Source organism: Tympanuchus pallidicinctus, unplaced genomic scaffold (assembly GCF_026119805.1).
Source record: "Tympanuchus pallidicinctus isolate F22 unplaced genomic scaffold, pur_lepc_1.0 scaffold6, whole genome shotgun sequence".
Lineage (NCBI taxonomy): Eukaryota > Metazoa > Chordata > Aves > Galliformes > Phasianidae > Tympanuchus > Tympanuchus pallidicinctus.
Genome location: NW_026294780.1, coordinates 2,457,367 through 2,473,689, shown reverse-complemented (window position 1 = coordinate 2,473,689; position 16,323 = coordinate 2,457,367). Strand labels below are relative to the sequence as shown.

At 37.0% G+C, this 16,323-nt stretch overlaps 1 long non-coding RNA gene across 1 annotated transcript; it reads right to left on the bottom strand.

The window, feature by feature from the left end:
* Nucleotides 1-1,449: 1,449 nt before the first annotated feature.
* On the bottom strand, nucleotides 1,450-15,352 carry LOC128071686 (uncharacterized). Its single transcript, XR_008201983.1, has 3 exons — nucleotides 15,269-15,352; nucleotides 14,972-15,043; nucleotides 1,450-2,284 (listed from the first exon to the last, which is right to left on the bottom strand). It is a non-coding gene; the product is annotated as an uncharacterized LOC128071686 (long non-coding RNA).
* Between the last annotated feature and the right edge of the window lie 971 nt (nucleotides 15,353-16,323).

Here is a 16,323-nt window from a genome sequence, read left to right as displayed (position 1 = left end):
TCTGACCAGGAGCTGTTTGGATTCATTGGCAGGGCCTTAAAATGGGTTTGAAGGGAGAAGAGGGCAATGGCAAGCCTGCCCACAACAAGGTGCAGGAAAGCATAGCTAAGTTAGAAGGACAAGGTGCCGGTGAGGGCCCTCAATCTGTTGCATCAACAGGACAGCAATAGGGCGACTAAAGGTAAATAAAGGAATTAAGAGGTTGTCCCACTTGATCTAGCTATAGGTGTCCCTGTTTAGTGCAGGGGAGTTGGACTAGACAACCTTTAAATGTCCCTACCGACTGAAAGGACTCTAAATAATAATACTATCTCTAAAAGATGAAAAAGAAGTGAAACCTTTATTTATAGGAAAAGAACACACACACACAGAAAAGTTAATACCATAACTGAAGAGAAAAATTATTAGCTCACAAATGCTGCACTGCTGCTGCCAGTCATACTGGTGGAGTTGCCACCTGTCAGGTTGCAGAGGCAGTAAAGTAAAAAGGGAAACATTAAGGATGTCAGAAGAGTGTTTACAGCAACCAGTCATGTATGCTCATCTGCATGAAAGAAAGAATAGCAGCTCAGTTTTGATGAAACCAGCACTTACAGGAAAACAGCTTCAGCTGCTCAGAGAAGACAGGAGAGAGACAGTTTTAAATGAAGCCTCAAAAAAGCCTTTCAAATGATGCAAACAATTAAGACTTCACATAGCAATTTCTAGGAAGTGCTGTTGTTATACTGTACCTTGCCTATACCCAGGAGCAGAATGCATTGCAACAAACATAAAGAACATACTGAGATCTGTAGCTCTTCTTTCATGTCTCTGTTTTACTGTTTTCCTGGTTAAAAATAATAGTGTGCATACTTCACAGTACTTTTGATTTTGAATGCATCACAGTGATGTTTTACAGCCCAGCTGATGCTCTCTGTTGAAAGCAAATAATGCAACATTTGTTTGTTGCTTTGTGCTATGTTATTAGGTCTAGAGAGAAGAGCTGGCAGTGGGAGATTTTTTGCTGTACAGGATAAGCAGAGTCTTGAATCACCTTTCACAGACTGTTTTAGCTTTGCAAAACATTTTCCTCTTACTTGTCTGTTCCTTTTGTGGTTTTTGCTCTTCATGCAACAAGAATGGTGAGAAAGAAGCATCCTGATGCACTGCCAGCCTGAATCATCATTCTCTAAGATGCCCCGAGTCAAATACTCAGGTATTATCTCCCATTTTACTATCTGCACAGCCACATACAGAAACCTGCCTCCTGCTCTCTGGGGTCTCCCCCTCCATCAGAGTCTCAATAAATGGGAACAGCTTCTCCTTTGTTTTACTTTTCTTCCTCCTTGCCTCTTTGTGGAGCAAACTGTTTCTCAGCTTTATTAAAAAAATAATTTTGTAATCAACCTCTCCATCTGTTTTGATCAACCACTCTCATTAAAACATGGTAATCCACATCACGGTGCCCTGAATTCAGCAAGGGAGACCAGAACATCTTGCCTCCAGTATGTAGCTTCATCTCCCATCATAACTTTGAGTTTCCACTCAGGCTTCCCCAGCTGTATCTCTAAATTCACTGGTCCTATCTTCTGTAGGGCAATGTTTCATAGAAATTTAGTTTGAGAAAATCTCTCTCATGAAAAATAGATACCTTAAATTATTCATATAGGCATTTCCACTATCTCTTCTGTTGGGTCAAGATGTTAGACTAAACAGAGCAATGGCTTGCTGTCACATACCCTGCCTTTTATCGTGTTTCTGTTTGGTTTGGGTTCTCTCCTCTTTGTCTCAACAGTAAACATGGTTACATTTGGAGCCCAGATAATATTGACAAAGCACAACACAGTTGCTTTAGTTTGTTGCCATTTTCTCTAGTTTATTTATATTTCTTATGAGTATCCTAACAGTTTGAAAACCCCCTGGTGATTATCTTGACAAGAGCTTTTGTTGTTAATTAGGTATCACTTACAGATTATAAATATTCCCTTACTGACTTTTCATTCAATTATATGAAGACAGTGAGTATATATAGAATTAAATCCAAGCAATTTGCTTTAACCCAGCATGGTAAATAATAACTAGAGGTTTTATCAGAGATCAAATGCTAGCTGTTGAGCTAAGGAAATGAAACTAATTACAATTCCGGTGTTTTTAAGAAAAACACAGACTTCTTCTCATGCCATCCTTCTTGGGGACTGTCTGTAATCAGAGCTCTTTGACTCTTGAACCTCCACTTCAATTTTCTGCAGATCCTCTGAACAGCTCAGTGGATATATACTTCAAACAGCAATCATTTCTGAGGGTGCTGGAAATACAATAATACTTGCATTACAGGGCAAGGATTATGTAGAGGGTAATGAAGAACAATTATTCAATTGGGATTATTTTTCTTTCAAGTATATATCAAGATCTTTGGAAAAGCAAGATCCACCATCAGAATTTGCTCATGTCAATTATTCTAAAAGCTGGTTAGAGGTGGAAGGAAGGAAGTGTTTTTCTACTTACTTACCTAAGATCTGAAATAAACTGCAGTAAATAAAACAAAAAAAAAAATCATAAAACATCCAGGACAATTTGCTCCCCTTCATGTCAGAAATACAGCAATTGTTGATTAGATGAATAGCTGGGAACAATATCCCAGCATCTAAGTGGACAGTTCAGTTTGAAATATCAATCTTTCTGATGATTTAAAGAAATATTGTGACAATATTATATTCAGTGATCCCTTTTTTCTCTTTATAGTTCCAGTGGTTCCCCAAAAATGTCTGTTCTGAAGATGTCTAAAATAATAGCACTAATTTTCTGTCTTTTCAAGTGTACTAAGTTCATACCCTTTTACACAGCAAATCTGCAGAAAGTTATCATAGCATGCATACAGATACTGATATGATACTGCCATTGATTGAGGAGCCAGCTTTTCAATGAAATAGCAAATTGTTACCTTAGCAACCTACCATCATAAGCCTAGATATCTTAATATTTCCAGAGAGGTACCATTTTTCATAGAGGGCATTATAAGTAAACAAAGGGTCAGGCAACTAAAAGTACTGTGAGTAATCTTTTCATGCTATCTGTTATTGACAGAATCAAGATCTCATCCTTTCTTTATCCTAAGCAAAACATTTCAGCTGTCATGTGGCTCACTCTCCCAGGTGAAGGGTACTTCAGAGCAAATACTGAAGAAGCTGCTACCGGATTTAAGCAGAGCTGTACTGTGCACACAGCTGAAGTAATTTTGACCAAATACCTCAACTCTTCCATAGTTACCTGAGACTATAACAAGCTTGAGTGACTTGAGGAATCACAATGGCACTGTATGATACCAATTAAACATGTTTAGGGTCCATACAAAGCTCAGAATTATGATTCATCATTATATATACATATACATATATATATATGTAGAATTCTTCTCATTATGTTTTTCAGGCACTTACAAATCTCTCAGGTCTTACTGCAGCTGAATATATTCTTGTGCTCAAAAATTTCCTGAAATGAGATTATTAGTAATTCTGTGGACTCATTTCTGTGAAAATTTTCTTGTTCACAAAAATCAAAGATTCAGAAGTACCTTAAAGAACACAGGTTCCATAAGGAGCACATAGCTTTTTCTCAAGAAGTATGTGGAGAAATGAAACTCCTTCCATTTTTCTCTAATATTTTTCTCCTAAGTGGATTTGTATGGTACATTAAACTAAATGGTATTGACTTCATGTTCAGTCTAGGCCTTTGAAGTATACTGGATGTTGTTAGATATTAAGCATTTATGCTGAATCAGATGCCTTGTTTTTGCTGCACTTCTGATTTGGGCAATGTACCATGAACAATAGAGATGCACATACCAAAAATAATTGCACAGAGGTTCCTGAGGATGGGACCCAAGAGACCAGACTCATTACCACAGATTTAGAATTATACTTCGATACAGTTCAGAACTGTTATCATGCAAGGCCTTGTAACATTTTCCTAGAAAGCAATCAAATTTTCAGCATTTTCATAAAGAGGTGTCAGGAGAGCTGGCTGTAGAAGGATTGCCAGCCAGGCTGTGTGGCTGCTCAAATCTGACAGAAGATCCCACCAGGACTATCTGTGCCACCCTGTGCCTGCAGTCAGCCTACACCTCTCTTCATTAGGGTCATGTGTACCACATAATCTCTTTCTTAGTTTCAAGCATTGCCTTATATCTCAAACGTGCAAAGAGTTCACCTTCATAGTCTCCCCTGCATTCCTATTAGTTGTTAACAGAAGATATTTTCTTCTCAGAGATCCTTCACCATTTTCCTTTTCTCATCTAGATAAAACACATAAAAATCTGTTTCTTACAGACCACTAGAAAACAACTTCCAAGTGACCCACACATTGTTGTTACGTTTTAATGACTTGCTTACCTTGCTGGACAAATGACATTCAAAAAGGGATAGCTGAGTCAGGTACAAAAATATATCACTGTAGAAATAAAAATTTGCAAATAGATTTTTGTGAAAAATATGGCAGGTGATGTGACTGATTAACTTCTCGGATTAATAAAAATGGAAATTTAAACATAGGATAACACTGGGGGGGAAGAGGTGGGAAATAAAAAAAGGAATAGTTGCAAACTATTCCAAAAACAAAATTATTTATATTGCATAATGTCTCAGAGGGATGGCATGGATAAAATATGTCTGGAATTATGTAGGATCTGTAGTGCAATTTAAAAGCCATTAATAAGCTTTAACTAAAGAATGATTCTGTGAGAACTTGAGAAATGCCATGGATTCTTGCAACAGCAAATAACTCCACTGTGTTCATTTGGTCAAACGCCACTGAAAGCAAGTGCAGCCTCTGGGTGGAAATCACTGAATCACTGTGCATTATCTAACATACTGGAAAATCAGCAGTTACTAGAGAGCACTAAGCAAATAAAAGAGTAGTGCTATTATATAACTATCACGGGATCATATACTTCCATTTCCATTAAAAAGGTGGAAACAAAAGTAATTATAGAGGAGCATTTGAAAGAAACTCCTGAAATTATTTTAACAGACAAAAAGGTAGCAAGTAACAGCTACAAGAACCATTATGTAGACAGAAAATACTGCATTAATATTGGCTTTTGCTATTTTTTCTGATTCTGCAATAAAAAGAAGTTGTAAAAATTCTTCCAATTGCTTTGCTGACTTAGTGAGATTTTAGGCCATGTCAACTTTGCTGAATTTAAAGCATCTTAATTGTAACTTACAGTATGGATTTGGAATTACTGCCGCCAAGAAACAAAAAACATTTTTGTCATTGTGTGGTCTGTAATATTCCATATTGAGATCGTCTGTACCCACAGCATTCATCTCCACAAAACAAAACAAACAAACAAACAAACAAACAAAAAACAAAAAAAAAAAACAAAAAAACCCCACCACATTTACAATGTGGATAAACAGCCTCCCTCCAGGGCAAAATAAGAATCATCAGCTGAACACACCATCTTTGTAAAAATATCTCCAAGATTCAAGATTACCTTCAAGATTATTTGTCTGCCTGATAGTCTTTGGCAGTTCTGAGGCAACCCTTTAGCTATCCCTTAGAAAATAGCAGCTTGTTTGGTACGCAATCACCCACCACATGGGCTAGCACAAGGTCCAGCCATGAAAAGCCCAGCCTCTTTAAGGGACAAAAACCTGCAATGAGACTCAACTTATTTTCATTCAGTTTGATTGCTTCCAATTTTCAGCGCTTATATTTCATCATAGATTGCTGAAGACCTTATTATCAAAATACCATTCTCCATATAGATCAGGTTAATTTCTTCTTTTCTTTGAACAATGTTTCACCCAAGATTTTGTTTGAATCCACGAACTGACTTAAAAAAAAAAAAAAGAAAAAAGGATGAAATCACGCAGATCAAGAGTCCATTCTCTCTCAGCTGGAAAATCCGCCTGGTCAAGCAGTGCCTGACTACAATCGCATTTGGAAGCTGAACAAATTGACATTTTCAAAGTAGTTATTTTAACCATTGATTCTGCTCCACCCTGATTCCTTCATTTCTGTGTAATTTGATGTAGTGTCAAATGATTTTTGAAGGTCAGTATATCACTCTGATATTAACAAGCCAAACAAGTAACATGCTCGAAAACATAAGTTTGTTAATGCTAAGTGGCTTGCCATTGCCAGATTGCTATTTTTTAAGGGAAATTTCTACTGGCCCCTCTACTGTTCTGTCTGAAATACATAACAGGATTGCAGTTGCCACAACATTGCATTTATTCTCTGAAATATATTAACTGTTTTTTTTTCCTAAAGTACTAAGAAAGAACATTGATGACTGACAGGGTCCCTTATTCAGCTCTTCCGGTACCTTAGCTGCCTAATTAAAAATTCAGTAATTAATGAACATTTGTGAATGTAAGTTCCAGTGGTTAAGCAAAGCAATATGAATTTTTTGATGGATAAACTTTTTTTTCAGATCTGTATTTTCAGTGTAAAACCTTCAGCTTCCTGCAAAGTAATTTATGTCAAAAGAAAATAATATTGTTTTACAAGAAAAATCCATAAAAAAGGGAAGTAGAAGAAATACATGAAAGATTTACCTCTGAGATTTTTTTTCTTAATTATTTGATGGCTCTTATGGGAGTCCGGTTAAGTGATACGCTTTGGAACTGCTCTTTGAAGCTTTTAGCAGCAAGTGGCTTCCTCCCCAGCATGTGTTTTAAATGTGCTTTGCTGGATTGCAGTCCACCTGCACCAAACTGTGCTGTCCTTTTTACCCTTTCAATATTTTAAACATTTGACCTGCTTTCCTTCCTGCAGTTTTGCTTCCTAGAACGCTCTTGAAATAATTATGTAAGTGTCATCTTAATGCATTTTCTCTGCCATGTGCATTTTCAGCCCCCTTATGATGTTATCTTTTCAGAATGCCAGAAAAATGCGAACCAGATGTGCTGAGCACAGAACACCACAGCAGGGATTTCCCTCACAGCAATTACGATATGGAAGTTCTCAGGGACTCACCATGAAGTAATAAGGCTATTCTTAGTAACAAGAATGTAACCCAGGTAACAGAGTTTGAAGTATATTAAGTGTATCCATGCATATTTACCATGCTGAAAAAAACTGATATGGAAGAAAACAGTGCAATGATAAAAGAAAATCAAAATAAAAGTTGCCTTGGTGTGTTACATTTTGCAACTAGTACTGAATGTTTCTGTAATTTTTATGGTTGACTCATTTTTTGCATCCGTTTTTAATATGAATTTGGCAAAAAGATGAATGACAAAAGTTGAGCTGAAGGTTGTTGGCATCTCATGTCACTGCATATTGACATTCATCAGTCAGTTGACTCTTGAAAATATCCCAGCTGACTGAAGTTAGGTTCTATATTTGATTGTGAATGATCACTGTTTTAGACTTCCAGGATGAAAATAAAAGCAAGCCTTTCAATTAAAGGGTCTGTTGTTTGTGACTATTTGTTTATATGTCGGACCCACTCCTTAAGATCACTGTATCCCATTCTTCAGTCAAAAATGCGAATAGCACTGACTTCTTTCAGTCCCACCATAGCTAAGCAAATGGTCCCATTCCCTATCCTACATTAATGTTACGTCTAGTCACAAAACCAGTAATAAGTGACAGCTGCTGAGTGACTATATTTTCTACCAAAGCTCCATGAAGTGGAATATCTCCCATGATTTGACCCAGTGAGACAGCATTGCCAACTTCTGTGCTATTACCTACAACTTCTCAGTCACTGCTCATTTTTAAAAAGATTTTTTTCATTTTTTCCCACGGATTTATTTTTTAATATATAAATTGTATGGGTGCTGAGGATACAAAGAGGGAAAAAAATGGAAAAAGTTCTAGTTTGACTCAGAGCATTAGACTCCTCCTGGTTAAAAATACAAGTGATATTATATTGCTTTCAGTAGAGACGTGGAGAACTTCTGCTTTGAGGTGTTTTTTTTCTTTTTCTTTTTTTCTTTTGCTTTTTAATTATGCTTATACTGGTTCTAAGCCTTCCTTCATAAAGTCTGCCACAGACTTTAATGGTAATTCTATCTATTGACAAAGTGTTGGAGTTGGCCTTGAGCTCACACACACACCTTGCCATTTGACCCATGTAAATTATAGCCAGATTAAGATATGCCATGTCTTATTACCTTAATGGTAGCTGAGTTAGAGAAAGTTGCTCTCTAATGCACAGATTTCCTTGGTTGTTAATGACTCAAAACCACTTGAAACTCCTGAGTTCCACTTAGCACCAAGTCTGAAGTTTAAACAAAATTGACTAAGCCACCCTGAGACAGACAAGTGTTACTATAGTTCAGTGTTCTGTTTCTCCTTCAAGAGGATGAAATTTTCTATGGTAGAAAAAGCAACTAGAATATTTTAGAAAATTCTGTCAAAAACATATGGAGATTTAATGTATAGATTTCTAAGTGTAGTTGTAGCTAGATTACAATAATAGATACTAAACACATTTCTAAATTGGTACTGAAGATCTCTGATATGGACTAACATAACTTCCATGTGCAATGCTCCCTTATGGTGGAAAAGTCACTGCTGCAGACTGTGAAACAGTGACTATACACAGTTCCAAGATTTGGTAGAGGCTTGACAAGGTTCTAATAGACTAGAAAGAATATTTCAGATGGACAATGCAGGGATACAGTGTGAGTATAAAAGGAAAGCGAGCACAGGAACATGTCTCTGAAATCACTGGCAAAATTCCCACTTAATTAAAAAGAGCCAGAACATCATCCTAGATAGTAACAAGTGTATGCCTGTTGAAAAATTGCAATGATTTTATATTTCTGGCTAGCTTATAGAATCTTAGTTCTGCTCTTTTATGCAAACAACTCCGATGCAGTGTCCAATGAGCTCCAGTAAGCTACTTTCTGCTTGGCTGATTCAGTCTGAAGGACTCACCATTACTGCCTATGGTTATAAGAACGAGATTTGAAAAATATTTATAATAGGCACTGTTATCTTAAAACCTGGTATAGCTGGATAAAATACAACTCTCCAAGTCACGAATAGATTTTTCAGCTGTCCTCAGAAAGCATCTCTGAAACCAAACTGATGTTCTAAGAAGCCTGGCTTGATTTCAAGCCTCAGGGCAACTTTTCAGCATCCTCCTTTGTGTGCTTTTTTTTTTCCAATACCTGAAAGAGAAATATCTTTACAAGGGAAATCCAAACAGAAGGTGAGACTAGGCTAAGAGGAGCTTGGGAACACAGAGAAAAGTACAATCTGAGGAAGAAAACTGTGCAGAAAGGATGTTTCTTAAGCTGATCTGGTTCTTCAAGCCCTTTTCTACTACTATTTCCCAGTGGCATTCTCCAGTCCTCTCAACAGTCCTCACCTTTTGATGCTCAGCGGTGAAAAAGTACTCTTCTGGATCATGTGGGCTGACAATGGCTTTTTGCCTTGTAAAAAAACAAGCTGTACTTGCATCTCCTTTTTTGATTTCAAATAGTTATTTAATTTTGTATGCAAATAAAACATAGCATTAAAAAAAAAAAAGTGCTTGCAGATACCTAGACATGCCCTACAATTCCTTTAACTTTTTTTGCACTTTCCCTGCAAAAGTTGTTTCTGTCAATTTATTTTCATTTCAGCTGAGCAAAAAGGGAAGGAAAAAGCAGGTTGACACAGATGGTTGTCAGCAAAGTGATGACTGCAGCTGAGAATGGGTGTACAAAAATATACAGCTTGCTAAACTGCGTATTGTTTAGCTTCCATGTATATCAAATGCCAAAAGAAATAAAATTTGGAGAATATATTTAGAGTTCTTTTTTTAAGAACAGTTAAAATAATTGTTTTAAAATGAGACAGTGGTTATATGCAAAGGAATTACAATGCAGGAAGAAAAAAGCAAAAAAAGGAAATATCTTTCATCCAAAACTTCTGTAAACAAAGAATATCCTCTTTAATGCACAGCTGAGCCCCTAAAGAAGTTATGTGGTTTGAACATTCATCTGGGCCTTTCAGAAGTGCTGAGCACTCACAGTCACCTTGATGTCACCCAAGGACTGATCACAATACTTGAAAATTGGACCATTAATTTAAAAGTCTGAGTGCAAATTGTTGAACGCCATCCTTAAGCTTCTATTTTATAAAGCATCTGTTGGATCTCACAACTGACCTCAGTGTTGTGCTCTAATAGACCACATAAACTTAGTGTGGATAAATATGTAAAACAATCTAAAATCATCATCCTCAAGTTTATTAAATTCCTGCCAATCCCAGGGTGGGGTCTTTGTTCATGCTGGAAAGCTGCAACAATATGGGTACAACTGATGTTATTTTAGCTTGGATCTATCTTGAGCTAAGGCTAAGCCTAAGGTAGACACACTCAAATCGATTGTAATGTTGCCTGTGTCAGTTTAGCTAATTTAAATGTACATGCATTAGCAGATTGCATTGGTTCAACCAGATTGATCTTTAAATTGCTTTGTCTAAAGTTGTGCCTTCTCTAGGGGAGACAAGGAGTGTGTTCGGAGCAGTGGGCTGCCACAACTGTTTACGTTTCTCTGCCTGTCAGTTCTTCAGAGCGCTGCTCCAATCACTCAGTGTCTATGTAGCTATCAGTATAGCTGCTTATCAACTGATTCTCATAAAGCTGTGCTAGAATTCCCTGAACTTCCCCAGAAGGAAAGCCATTGAGTTACACACATTATTGTTTCAATTCTACTGAGATCAGTTAAATTTTACTAGGCATAAATGTGGACCACATCCGATATAAATCATTGTCAACATATGATTTTACAGTCAGAACTTAGGCAAATAAATCAATGATGACTTTTGAGTGTTTGAAATTCTTTCTGCTCCTGTACAGCTGCCCCTATAAGCTCCAAGGAAGAGTGACAAGCAAACACAAATCCATTTTAAATTGCATGTCTTCTCCCTACCAGCTTTCAGAGCATTGTAATCTCACCTTCATTCCAGTGGGGTAAAAAAACAGGTACAGAAAATAAGCATGAGATAATGAACTTCTCTTACTTTGCCTGATTGTAATAAATGAGGTTATTTTCCCCCCTGACTCTTGGAATTAGATGTGACACAACACCTTAACACAATCAGCTTGTTCTGAAACCCTGATAATGGGAACCCATCTGCTTAGAGACATAAAGGAGAATTCATTATATGCCCCGTAATTACTTTCAACGCAACATAAAGAGATTGCGCGCACTGCTTCTTAGAGTTAAATATGCTGTCAGAAAGAATACCTTTCTGTGTAGGAATAAGAGGGATTCAAAAAGGTTATGGCTAATAATGACATTTAAAGTTTTTCACAGAAAAAAAAATAAGAAAAGAAGTATATTGTGCCTTATCTTCCTCAGTACTAACTTCAGAGAAAACCAAAATCTCTGCACAGCATTTCCAAAAAGCTGCTCCTGAATACATCAGCTGTGGGCAATTCTTTTCTGTATCTGGCTGTATTATGATGGACAATAACTTGTATAAAGTGCACATTTTCCTGCAAAAGAAGGAAGGATAAAATGACAGATTTTGAGATCCATGTTTGATGCCTAATCCTTGCGGCTTCCTCCCAAAGCTGGCAAAGCCTCAAAGTCCCATGTCAGGAAGGAGATTTTGTACATGATTGAACACCAAGTGTTAAGGCCACATAAAGAATGGTACTGTCAGGCTCTGGAGTAAAATTTCTTTTTTTCTTAATAGAACAGGACCTTGAGGGATAAAGTGAAATGAGCTGGATCTACTGGTCTGAAACAGGTGACTGGAATTTAATCTGGGAGGGGCAGGAAAGAGCAAAAATAACAATTCTTTGGTCTTTCTGACATACCATCCACATATCTTCACTAATTGCATTTCTTCTTGTGGTTTTAGTAATAAAATTTATACAAATATTTACAGTGGATGAAAGTACCTTTGTCTAAATGTCACTTATTAATTGTGTTTTATCCTTTGAATAGTACCGTTCAAATACCTTTTTGATTGTATTTTCACTTTATGAGCTGAAGTTCTCCAATATTTTTTCCCACTTCCATTTATTTTATTTATATATTTCAACCTAATGAAACATGGCATGCTAAGAGGCTATTATTTTTGCAAATCAGTCTGTATCTTAAACTGCCTAACTCTTCCTTTCAGCCAGACATGAGGTTGCTAAGACAATTAACATGCCTGAGGTTGATAATATGCATAAGCAATTTGCCAGATCAGACCTTACATATGAGATCATGCCAATAAATTTGAGATACTCATCTTTGTCTTGGCTCTTTACATCTAAGGCTTTCAAGCTGAGTGAAAGTAAGAATATTCTGGATACAATGCTGAAATGATTTGCTGAAGGATCCTGTATCAGATAGATTTTCCAAAAAATAATTTCTTCTAACCATTATTAAATATCACCCTCTTGAAGGATTTACCTCTAGGCCATATGTGAAATATGACTATTTGGCCTTAATGGACATTTTTCTCTATTTTTCAATTGTACAGTGAAAGCTTTCACATTTAATGTAGTTAAATAAATGACATTTTAAAAACAATGACATTAATGATAGATTCTTGACAAAACTACAAGTATAGTTCTGTCTTCTGAGTTTGATGGTAAAGCTGCCACTGTCTTCCATGTGGCCAAGATTTTGCACTCAGAGTCGTTAAATTCTGCACTTAAAGATTCCTCTTACATTTAGATTTTTTATTGTCTAGACGATGATAGAATTTTCACAGGAGTTGGTAGAAAGCTGATTTGTGCTTAAATGTGTCATGAGCAAAACTTGGACAATTACTTTGTCCAAGTAATCTAGGACTTCCCACTGGCAATACAGCTGTCTCCTAAACTTTGGCCAAGAATGGTGACCACTCCGATAGAAAAGTGCCCAGGGATTTGCTGGAAGGCTCCCAGAATTCAACAGATTCCTTCTGTGGCTCTTCTGTGCACTTCCCCATCCCCAGCCCTGGCCCTGTCCAACCACTTCCCCCTTGCTGCCTTTGCACATGCCTCTGCCCACTCCATGTGCCTTCCCCAGATTCCTTCACATTTGAAAGACAAGTGCACAGTGAAGGGGTGCAGATTTCCACACATTTTGGGAGAGGAAGCATGTCACTGATAGCTTGAAAAGTTCAGACCTATCCAGGCCAGAGTTCTGACTTTATAGTGTACTTTACAGGATTCCTGGAGGCAATTATGAGTTTAGCTGAAATATTTGCTTAGCCTTAAATGCTGCATGCATAAACTATTTATAAGTAGTAACACTGAACTCAGTATTTTTTTCAAATTCTTTCAAGAAATTCAGTCAGGCATATGCTTGAAGGCAACTTCCTACATTAATTGCTGCTTTTTAATGCTGTTTCTTTTAAGATAAGCCCTGTGAGTTTGTACACTGTCAGCCTGTGTTGTCTGTTCTGCTGCTAAACACAATTGAAGAAAACTTATTACCAGACAAATATGTTTCTAATATTAGCTGATATCAGCTGTCTAGTTTGTCAGTCAGAAAGAATGATGGATGGCCACGGGGGGCTATCAGAGATAATGGGTATGCAAACCATACTGCCATCTAATACTATTGAGTTTTATCACACAGATTTCAGCATAAAAACTTACCATTATAGTTTCTATATGTCAAATAAAAAATCTTGAAATATTACCTCTCTCACTAAGTATTTTTGCCTCTCTACCAGAGGCAGTATATAAGGTCCAAAAAACACTGTGTTTTAAAATATTGCTGTCCAAAGCACAAAAGTTGTCTAAAGGTAATAGATTGGCGACAGTTCTCTTTTTAGAATGGACTGCTAAAACATAACAGAAAAACAAGACAGTAACTCATTTTGGCTGTGTATATGGATTCTTTAAATGACGTCACTGGTATTACGTGTTTCAGTTAAATCTCTAATGCAGTTTTCTTCCTTCTTCTGTGGCCTATATCAGTATGAGTGAAAGAAAGGAAAGAAGGGACCAAAGCAAGAAATCATTCAATATATTTGTTACTTGTATGATATCTCCATCTCAAAGAAAAGTTCCAATTAAAAAAAAATCCTCATGTTATTTTATTGAGAGCTTATACATCCATGACAGATAATTGCTGGCTCAGCTGCCCAGAGAAGCTGTGGTGCCCCATCCCAGGAGGCGCTCAAGGCCAGCTTGGATGGTGCCCTGGGCAGCTGAGCTGGTGGGGGCAGCCCTGCCCATGGCAGGGTATGGGAACTAGATAATCTTTAAGGTCCCTTCCAACCCAAGCCATTCTATTTTTTTATGATTTCTATGAGTCATGAAAATGTAGCATTTCAAAATCGAAGTGTCTGCTGATGCAGAGTCTGCCTTACAAAGATTTCTTCAAATTTTAGAGAACAAATTCAGATTGCAAACTCCAGTGAGGTCCCATTCCACAGTTCTGCCAGTTCTTTTTGTGCTCAATTTGAATGTCTCAAGAAATTCTTTCCATTCAAGCACAGACCTGTCAGAGACTTTTAGATTATCATTATCTTCAGCTCTGACAGCAGGCCACAAAGCACATAACAGAATTAGATTTTGTTTTGTCTCATGTTGTCACATAACCTGACACATCAACATGAGTACATCTCACTTAATTTACCCTTCACTGTTTTTTAGAATGGCTATTAGCAGGAAGTTAATATCTATATCCCTATTTTGTTCTTGAAACACTTCCATTCTGTCCTTGTAGTTCTGCCAGTCTGGCAATATACAACCCCTCAGTATTTACCTTTTCAGTTTTCAATCAGTTTCTGATACATTGGTCCTTGATAAAGAAGTCTGGAATTTGGTTTCTTCAGTCCTTAAAATTTCATCAGATAGTAGTTTTGAATTCTACAAGTTTTTTGGCCTATGGAAAATGTGTAGCTGTAATGCTGTTATCACCATCGATCATCAGGAATAATCTGAGAAAATCAATCTCTTTTTTACTATTTTAGAAATGCTGTAATCAAAGTGGATAATATTACAAAATTCTTTAAAATCCCATGCAATCTTTTCAAAAAATACATCCAAAGATGCCCATTAGGTGAATTATGAACTCAAACTCTTTGACTACCCTACCTGTAGACCAGCGCTCTCCTTGAACTCAGTAGTTTTGTCCATTTGTGCTGGATGTGCCTCTGATGTGTTTACCTACAAATACAATAATGTTGACAGAAGTTGCAGCATTAATGCATGATCTTCATTTTTCAGAAGAACCAGTATCTTTTCCCCCTCTGTGCAAGTATATGCAGAGATTTTTGAACAGAGGGTACATGTTCTGTTTTCAATAATACTTTAAGATTCATTTCAGTATTATCCAATTCATAAGTCTAACTACTGATTTCATAAATATAAAGAGGGGATAGGTAATAATACCTAGTAATTACGAGTTAACCCTGTTGAGAAATACAACACAAAGAGAGCTATATCATACACTGCCAGCAGTATCAGTGATAGTTTTGCTTTCTGGGAGGAGGGACAGAAATGCAAAAAGGTCAAAGACTAAATCACGGGGTTGCAGAGGGAGGTCACATGGGTTGCAAGGATTTGCTGCTTTCACAAAGGACACCGCAGTCAGTAATCTGCTGTCATGCAGCATGTACTGCTCTTTAAGCAAGTCTGACACTGATGTATGAAAGGCACTCTGAGCAGGGAGATAAAAAGACAGTAACTACAAACATGAAAAGTACACAAGCTGTGACGTGATTAAAATAGCATTAACACCCAGACCTTACCCAAAACATAGAAAAAATATGGAAAAAAAAACAAAAACAAAAACATTGTATCACTCTGTGGATGGCATGCCATAGATAGAGACGTATGGAAGATGCAAGAGACAATGGGCTTAAATTATTAAATTACTACAATACAATTTGAATGAAATATCACTGAAAACAAGGAGCAGCAGAGAACATCACCAGGTGATGTAGACCTGCATGGGCATCCACACCCATGCATTTAATTTGTCCATGAATTTAAATAGTTTGTCTCCTGCTAGTCATGCCCTGCAAGCAAAGTTAGATCTATTGTTAGTAATGATATCTGAATAAGTAAACCTAAATCAGTGTGAAACCTCAGATTTGCAACTCCTCTGCTGAAGTAGGAATGATGTGGGTTCACATGTTTGAATCTCATATGGGCAGAGTTAGATCAGCCATAAGATCTCATGCTGCTCCATTCCTCCCCAGTACTAATTGCATTTTCTAATTAAATATCAGTGATGGGGTAGGGGGACTCTGCGTACTACCTCCCCAGATTCATTCTTTGAGTCTTAATCCAAACAGGTTTTTATTCTATTTGAGTAGCTCTCTTTTTATTTCAAAGGCATAAGTACTTATCTAAAACGGATTCATCTGCCTGGCTGAAGCCCTTCATTTAAACACTGAGCTATCTGGACATAAATATGTTAAATAAAAATATAAATAAGTTAC